We start from the raw sequence: 6,917 nt of genomic DNA on the forward strand, positions 1-6,917 counted from the left end.
ATAGGGGGGATCCACCCTAAAATTTGGGGGATGCTTCCAGAAATGGGGGGACACCTTCAGAAATTTGGGGACACCCCAAAATTGGGGAAAAAAACCCCAAAATCGGGAAAAACCGCGAAAAATGGGGGAATCACCAAAATGGGGCACCCCCACGAGGAGAATGGAACATCCCGGAACTGCTTGGAATGGGGGAACCATTCTGAAAATAGGGGGGATCAGCCCAAAAATATGAGGGGGCACCTTCAGAAATTGGGGACGCCTCCAGAATGGGGGAAAAATCAAAAAAAATGGGGAGAAAACCCCCAAAATTGGGAAAAACCTCGAAAAAAATGGGGGAAAAATCCCCAAAATGGGACACCCCCGTGATGAGGATGGAACATCCCAGTGTAAGCGTGGAGCTCCTTAGTGTGGGCGAGACCATTCTGAAAATAGGGGGGATCAACCCTAAAAATTAGAGGAGGCTTCCAAAAATGTGGGGACGCCTCCAGAAATTTGGGACACCCCAAAAATGGAAGGAAAAAACCCAGAATTGGAAAAAAACCCCAAAAATTTGGGACACCCCCATGATGAGGATGGAACATTCCGGGTGTGGGCACGGAACTGCTTGGGGTGGGCGAGACCATTCTGAAATAGGGGGATATCACCCGAAAATATGGAGGGAAAACCCCAAAATTGGGGGGAAAAACCCCAGAATTGGGAAAAAAAAAAAAAAAACCAAAAATTTGGGACACCCCCGCGATGAGGATGGAACATCCCGGTGTGAACATGGAGCTCGTTAGTGTGGGCGAAACCACTCCAAAAATAGGGGGGATACCCCAAAAATAGGGAGGACCCACCCCAAAAATGTCCAAAAATAAATCAATAAATGGGGGGGGGGCTCATGGGATTGGGGACCCCCCCCCAAAAAAAAAATGGAGACCCCACCCCAAAAAAAAATGGAGACCCACACAAATTTTGGGAATCCCCCCCCCTCAAAATTTGGGGTTCCCCCCCTCAAAATCACCCCCAACAGGTTCTGGATGTGCCCCCCACCCAAAAAAAAAATTAAAAAAATAAAAGGGTGTCCCCCCACCCCCCCAAAAAAAATGGAGACCCCCCCCCCAGGGCGGAGACCCCCCCCCTATTTATATATATGTATAAATGTCTATTAGCCGCCCCCATTTCCGCCTGGGGAGGGGGGGATCCCCAATTTTGGGGAGGGGGCGTCCCCCCCCCCCCCAAAAAAAAAAATCTGTGTCCAATTAGGGTGGGGGGGTCCCCCCAAAAAATTTTGATTTTTTTTTTTTTTTTCTCCCCCTCCCCCCATATCGGGACCACCCCCCCCTTCCCCCAACGTGGGGAAATTGTAAATAAATTTTTTTTTGGGGGGGGGGTCCTCAAAATCATCATCGAGCCCCTCCCCCCCCCGAGTTATTTATTGCCAATTTTTTCCCCCCCTCCCCAAAATTAATTTTTGGGGGGGGGGGAGGGGTTAAAAATAAAAATAAAAAAAAAGGGGGAGGGGGAAAAAAAAAAAAAAACCAAACCCCTCCCCCACTCGGGATTTTGGGGGTCCCCTCATTTTTTTTTTTTTATTTTTTTTGGGGTGGGGACCCCTCCCCTTTTTTTCCTCACCCCCCCTAAACCCCCCCCCCATCCCAAAATTTTGGGGAGGGGGTCGCGGGGGGGTTTTTTTTTTGTAAATAATGTATATTGTCAAAGTCTCTATGTATCATATTGTATTTGCCCCTCCCCCACCCCGAGGAATTTCCCCTCCCCCTCCCCAAATTCCCAAATTTTAACCCCACCCCCCCTTGGGTGGGTTAAACCCCCTCCCCAAATTTATCCAACAACCCCTCCCCCACTTAGGGGGGGGATTTATTTTCCCCTCCCCCTCCCAGGGATTATCCCACCCCTCCCCCACCCCAATTTGAGGAGGGGTCTCCCCTTTTTCTCCCCTCCCCCCTCCCCATTTTATTTTATTTTATTTTTTTTGTCTTTATTTTTTTTTAATTATTATTATAATTATTATTATATATATTGGGGGCCCCTCCCCCACCCCGCCCTTTCCCCTCCCCCCTCCCCAAATTTTTTTTTTTTTTTTGGGGAGGGGGTCGGGGGGGGTCTGAGGGGTCCCCCCCCGGTGCCCCCTCCCCAATTTTCTACGGTGTATCGTGACGGGCGTGTCGTGGGTGTTGCCGAGACCTTTTTATCGTTCCCGAGGCTCCCGAGTTTTTTTTTTTGGGGAAAAAATAAAAAATTTGGGGAGGGGGCGTCGCGAATTTGGGGTGGGGTCGCGATTTTGGGGGGTGGGAGGGTCGGGTTTTGGTTTTTAGGGTCTCAAAATTGGGGTTTTGTTTGGGGAGGGGGGCGTCAAAATTTGATTTTTATGGTCTTAAAATTGGGATTTTAATTTGGGGAGGGGGCGTCAAAATTTGGGGGTCCCAAAATTGAATTTTTAATTTGGGGAGGGGGCGTCAAAATTTCATTTTTAGGGTCCTAAAATCGGGATTTTAATTTGGGGAGGGGGTGTCAGATTTAGGATTCCCAATATTGAATTTTTAATTTGGGGAGGGGGTGTCAAAATTTGGTTTTTATGGTCTTAAAATCGGGATTTTAATTTGGGGAGGGGGCGTCAGATTTGGGATTCCCAAAATTGAGTTTTTATTTTGGGGAGGGGGTGTCAAAATTTGGTTTTGGGGGTCCTAAAATTGGGGTTTTAATCTGGGGAGGGGGGATCAGGTTTGGGATTCCCCAAAATTCAGGTTTTATTTTTGGGGAGGGGGCGTCAGATTTTGGATTTTAGGGATTCCCAAAATTGAATTTTTAATTTGGGGAGGGGGCGTCAAAATTTGGTTTTGAGGGTCCTAAAATTGGGGTTTTAATTTGGGGAGGGGGTGTCAGATTTGAGATTCCCAAAATTCAGGTTTTATTTTTGGGGAGGGAGCGTCAAAATTTGATTTTTAGGGTCTTAAAATTGCGATTTTATTTGGGGAGGGGGGTTCAGGTTTGAGATTCCCAAAATTGAATTTTTAATTTGGGGAGGGGGCGTCAAAATTTGATTTTTAGGGTCCTAAAATTGAGTTTTTAATTTGGGGAGGGGGGATCAGGTTTGAGATTCCCAAAATTGAATTTTTAATTTGGGGAGGGGGCGTCAAAATTTGGTTTTGGGGGTCCTAAAATTGAGTTTTTAATTTGGGGAGGGGGCGTCGGGTTTTGGGATTCCCAAAATTAAGTTTTTATTTTTGGGGAGGGGGCGTCAAAATTTGGTTTTTAGGGTCCTAAAATTGGGATTTTATTTTGGGGAGGGGGCGTCAGGTTATGGAAATGGGAATTTTGGGGTGAAAAATTGGGAATTTGGGGATTTTGGGGTGAAAATAGGGAATTTTAGGGTGGAAATGAAGGAATTTTGGGATGAAAACGGAGAATTTTGGGGTGGAAATGGAGAATTTTAGGGTGAAAAATTGGGAATTAGGGGATTTTGGGGTGAAAATTAGAATATTTGAAGTGGAAATGGAGGATTTTGGGGTGGAAATTTGGGATTTTGGGGATAAAAATGGGGAATTTGGGGGTGAAAATGGAGAATTTTAGGGTGTAAATCGGGGATTTTTGGTTTGGAAATGAGGGAATTTTGGAGTGAAAATTGGGAATTTTGGGTTTAAATGGGGGAATTTTGGGTGGAAATGGGGAATTTGGGTTAAAATGAGAATTTTGGGGTGAAAATGGGGAATTTTAGGGTGTAAATCGGGGATTTTGGTTTGGAAATGGGAATTTTGGGGTGAAAAGTTGGGAATTTGGGGTGAAAAATTGGGGATTTTAGGGTGGAAATGAAGGAATTTTGGGTAAAATGAGGAATTTTGGGGTGGAAATGGAGAATTTTAGGGTGTAAATCGGGGATTTTGGGGTGAAAATTGGGGATTTTGGGATGAAAATGGAGAATTTTGGGGTTAAAATGGGAATTTTTGGGTAAAAATGAGGGGATTTGGGGTGGAAATGGGGCTGTTTTGGTTTGGAAATTGGAATTTTAGGGTGAAAATTGGGAATTTGGGATGGAAATTTGGGGATTTTGGGTTGGAAATGGCAATTTTGGGATAAAAATGAGGAATTTAGGGTGAAAATGGAGAATTTTAGGGTAAAAATGAGGGATTTTGGGATAAAAATGGGGAATTTTAGGGTGGAAATGAAGGAAATTTGGGTTTAAATGGGGGAATTTGGGGTGGAAACGAGGAATTTGGGTTAAAATGAGAATTTTGGGGTGAAAATGGAGAATTTTAGAGTGGAAATTAGAGGATTTAAAGTGGAAATTTCGGGATTTTGGGTGGAAATTGGGAATTTTGGGGTGGAAATTAGAATATTTGAAGTGGAAATGGGGGATTTGGGTGTGGAAATTTGGGATTTTTGGGTAAAATGAGGGGATTTTGGGGTGAAATTTGGGAATTTTGAGGTGAAAATGGGGCATTTTGGGTGGAAATGGGGAATTTGGGGTGGAAATGGGGAATTTTAGGGTGGAAATGAGGGAATTTTGGGTTAAAATGAGAGTTTTGGGGTGAAAATGGAGAATTTTAGGGTGTAAATCTGGGATTTTGGTTTGGAAATGAGGGAATTTTGGGGTGAAAATGGGGAATTTTGGGGTGGAAATGGAGAATTTTAGGGTGGAAATTGGGAATTTTGGGTTAAAATGAGAATTTTGGGGTGAAAATGGAGAATTATAGGGTGGAAATTGGAGGATTTAAAGTGGAAATGGGGAAATTTTGGGGTGAAAATGGGAAATTTTGGGGTGGAAATGGGGGATTTTGGGGTGAAAATTGGGAATTTTGGTTTGGAAATGGCAATTTTGGGATAAAAATGAGGAATTTTGGGGGTGGAAATGGAGAATTTAAGGGTGAAATTGGGGATTTTGGGGTGGAAATGGGGAAATTTAGGGTGGAAATTGGGAATTTTTGGGGTGAAAATGAGAAATTTTGGAGTGAAAATGGGAATTTTGGGGTGAAAATGGAGAATTTTGGGGTGGAAATTGGAGGATTTAAAGTGGAAATGGGGGATTTTGGGGTGGAAATTGGGGATTTTAGGGTGAAAAGTGGGGAATTTAGGGTGGGAATGGGGAATTTTGGGTGAAAATTATAAGATTTTGGGTGGAAATGGGAATTTTGAGGTGAAAATGGGGGATTTTAAGGTGGAAATTAGAGGATTTAAAGTGGAAATATGGGGATTTTGGGGTGGAAATTGGGGATTTGGGGTGAAAATTAGAATATTTGAAATGGAAATGGTGAATTTGGGGTGGAAATGAGGGAATTTTGGGTTAAAATGAGAATTTTGGGGTGAAAATGGAGAATTTTGGGGTGGAAAGTAGAGGATTTAAAGTGGAAATTTGGGATTTTGGGGTGAAAATTGGGGATTTTGGGGTTAAAATGCGGGAATTTTGAGTGGAAATGTGGGGATTTTGGGTGGAAATGGAGAATTTGGAATGGAAATTTGGAATTTTGGGATAAAAATGTGGGATTTTGGTTTGGAAATGGCGATTTTGGGATAAAAATGAGGAATTTGGGAGTGAAAATGGAGAATTTTAGGGTGAAATTTGAGAATTTTAGGGTGAAAATTGGGATTTTAGGGTGGAAATGAACAATTTTGGTTTGGAAATGAGGGAATTTTGGGGTGAAAATGGGGAATTTTGGGGTGGAAATTGGAGGATTTAAAGTGGAAATGGGGGATTTTGGGTGAAAATTACAATATTTGAAGTGGAAATGGGGGATTTGGGGAGGAAATGGAGAATTTGGGGTGAAAATGAGGGATTTTGGGGTGAAAATTGGGGATTTGAGTTAAAATGAGAATTTTTGGGGTGGAAATTAGAGGATTTGAAGTGGAAATGGGGGATTTTGGGATGAAAATGAGAAATTTGGGATGAAAATGGGAAATTTTAGGGTGGAAATGAAGGAAATTTGGGTTAAAATGGAGGAATTTTGGGTGGAAATTGGGAATTTGGGTTAAAATGAGAATTTTGGGGTGAAAATTGGGATTTTAGGGTGGGAATGGTGAATTTTGGATGGAAATTACGGAATTTTGGAGTGGAAATGTGGGGTTTTGGCGTGGAAATGAGGGATTTTGGGGTGAAAATTGGGAATTTTGGGTTAAAATGAGAATTTTGGGGTGGAAATTAGAGGATTTAAAGTGGAAATGTGGGATTTTGGGATGAAAATGAAAAATTTGGGGTGGAAATGGAGAATTTTAGGGTGTAAATTGGGGATTTAAGGTGAAAATGAGGGAAATTTGGGGTGGAAATGGGAAATTGGGATGGAAATGGCATTTTGGGGTGAAAATGGAGAATTTTAGGGTGAAAATTAGGGATTTTTGGGTAAAAATGAGGGAATTTTGGGGTGAAAATTGGGAATTTTGGGGTGAAAATGGGGCATTTTGGGTGGAAATGGGGAATTTGGGGTGGAGATGAGGGTGGAAATGAGGAATTTTAGGGTGGAAATGAGGGGAATTTGGGATGGAAATGAGGGATTTGGGGATGAAAATGGAGAATTTTGGGGTGAAAATGGAGAATTTTAGGGTGTAAATGGGAGATTTTAGTGTGTAAATGGGGGGTTTCACTTTACAAACCGTCGCTTTTCGCCGTACACGAACAGATCCACAACAAAAACGACACATTTTAAACTCCGAACCTCCACAAACCCCAAAAACCCCTCAAAAAAACCCCAAAAAATCCCCAAAATCCCCCCAAAAATCCCCCAAATCCCAGTGGGCGTGGCCTCGCCTCACACAAACCCCGCCCACCACGTCAACGTAATGACGCAAACTACGTAACGCCGCAATGGAGGCGTGGCTTTGCTTCAAACTACCAAACCCCGCCCACCGCGTCAGCGCAATGACGCAAAATACGTAGCGACGCAAAGGGGGGCGTGGCCACGCCGACGTCGTCTCCTAGCAACGGCGGCGCG

Source organism: Catharus ustulatus, chromosome 35 (assembly GCF_009819885.2).
Source record: "Catharus ustulatus isolate bCatUst1 chromosome 35, bCatUst1.pri.v2, whole genome shotgun sequence".
In the NCBI taxonomy this organism is placed as follows: Eukaryota; Metazoa; Chordata; class Aves; order Passeriformes; family Turdidae; genus Catharus; species Catharus ustulatus.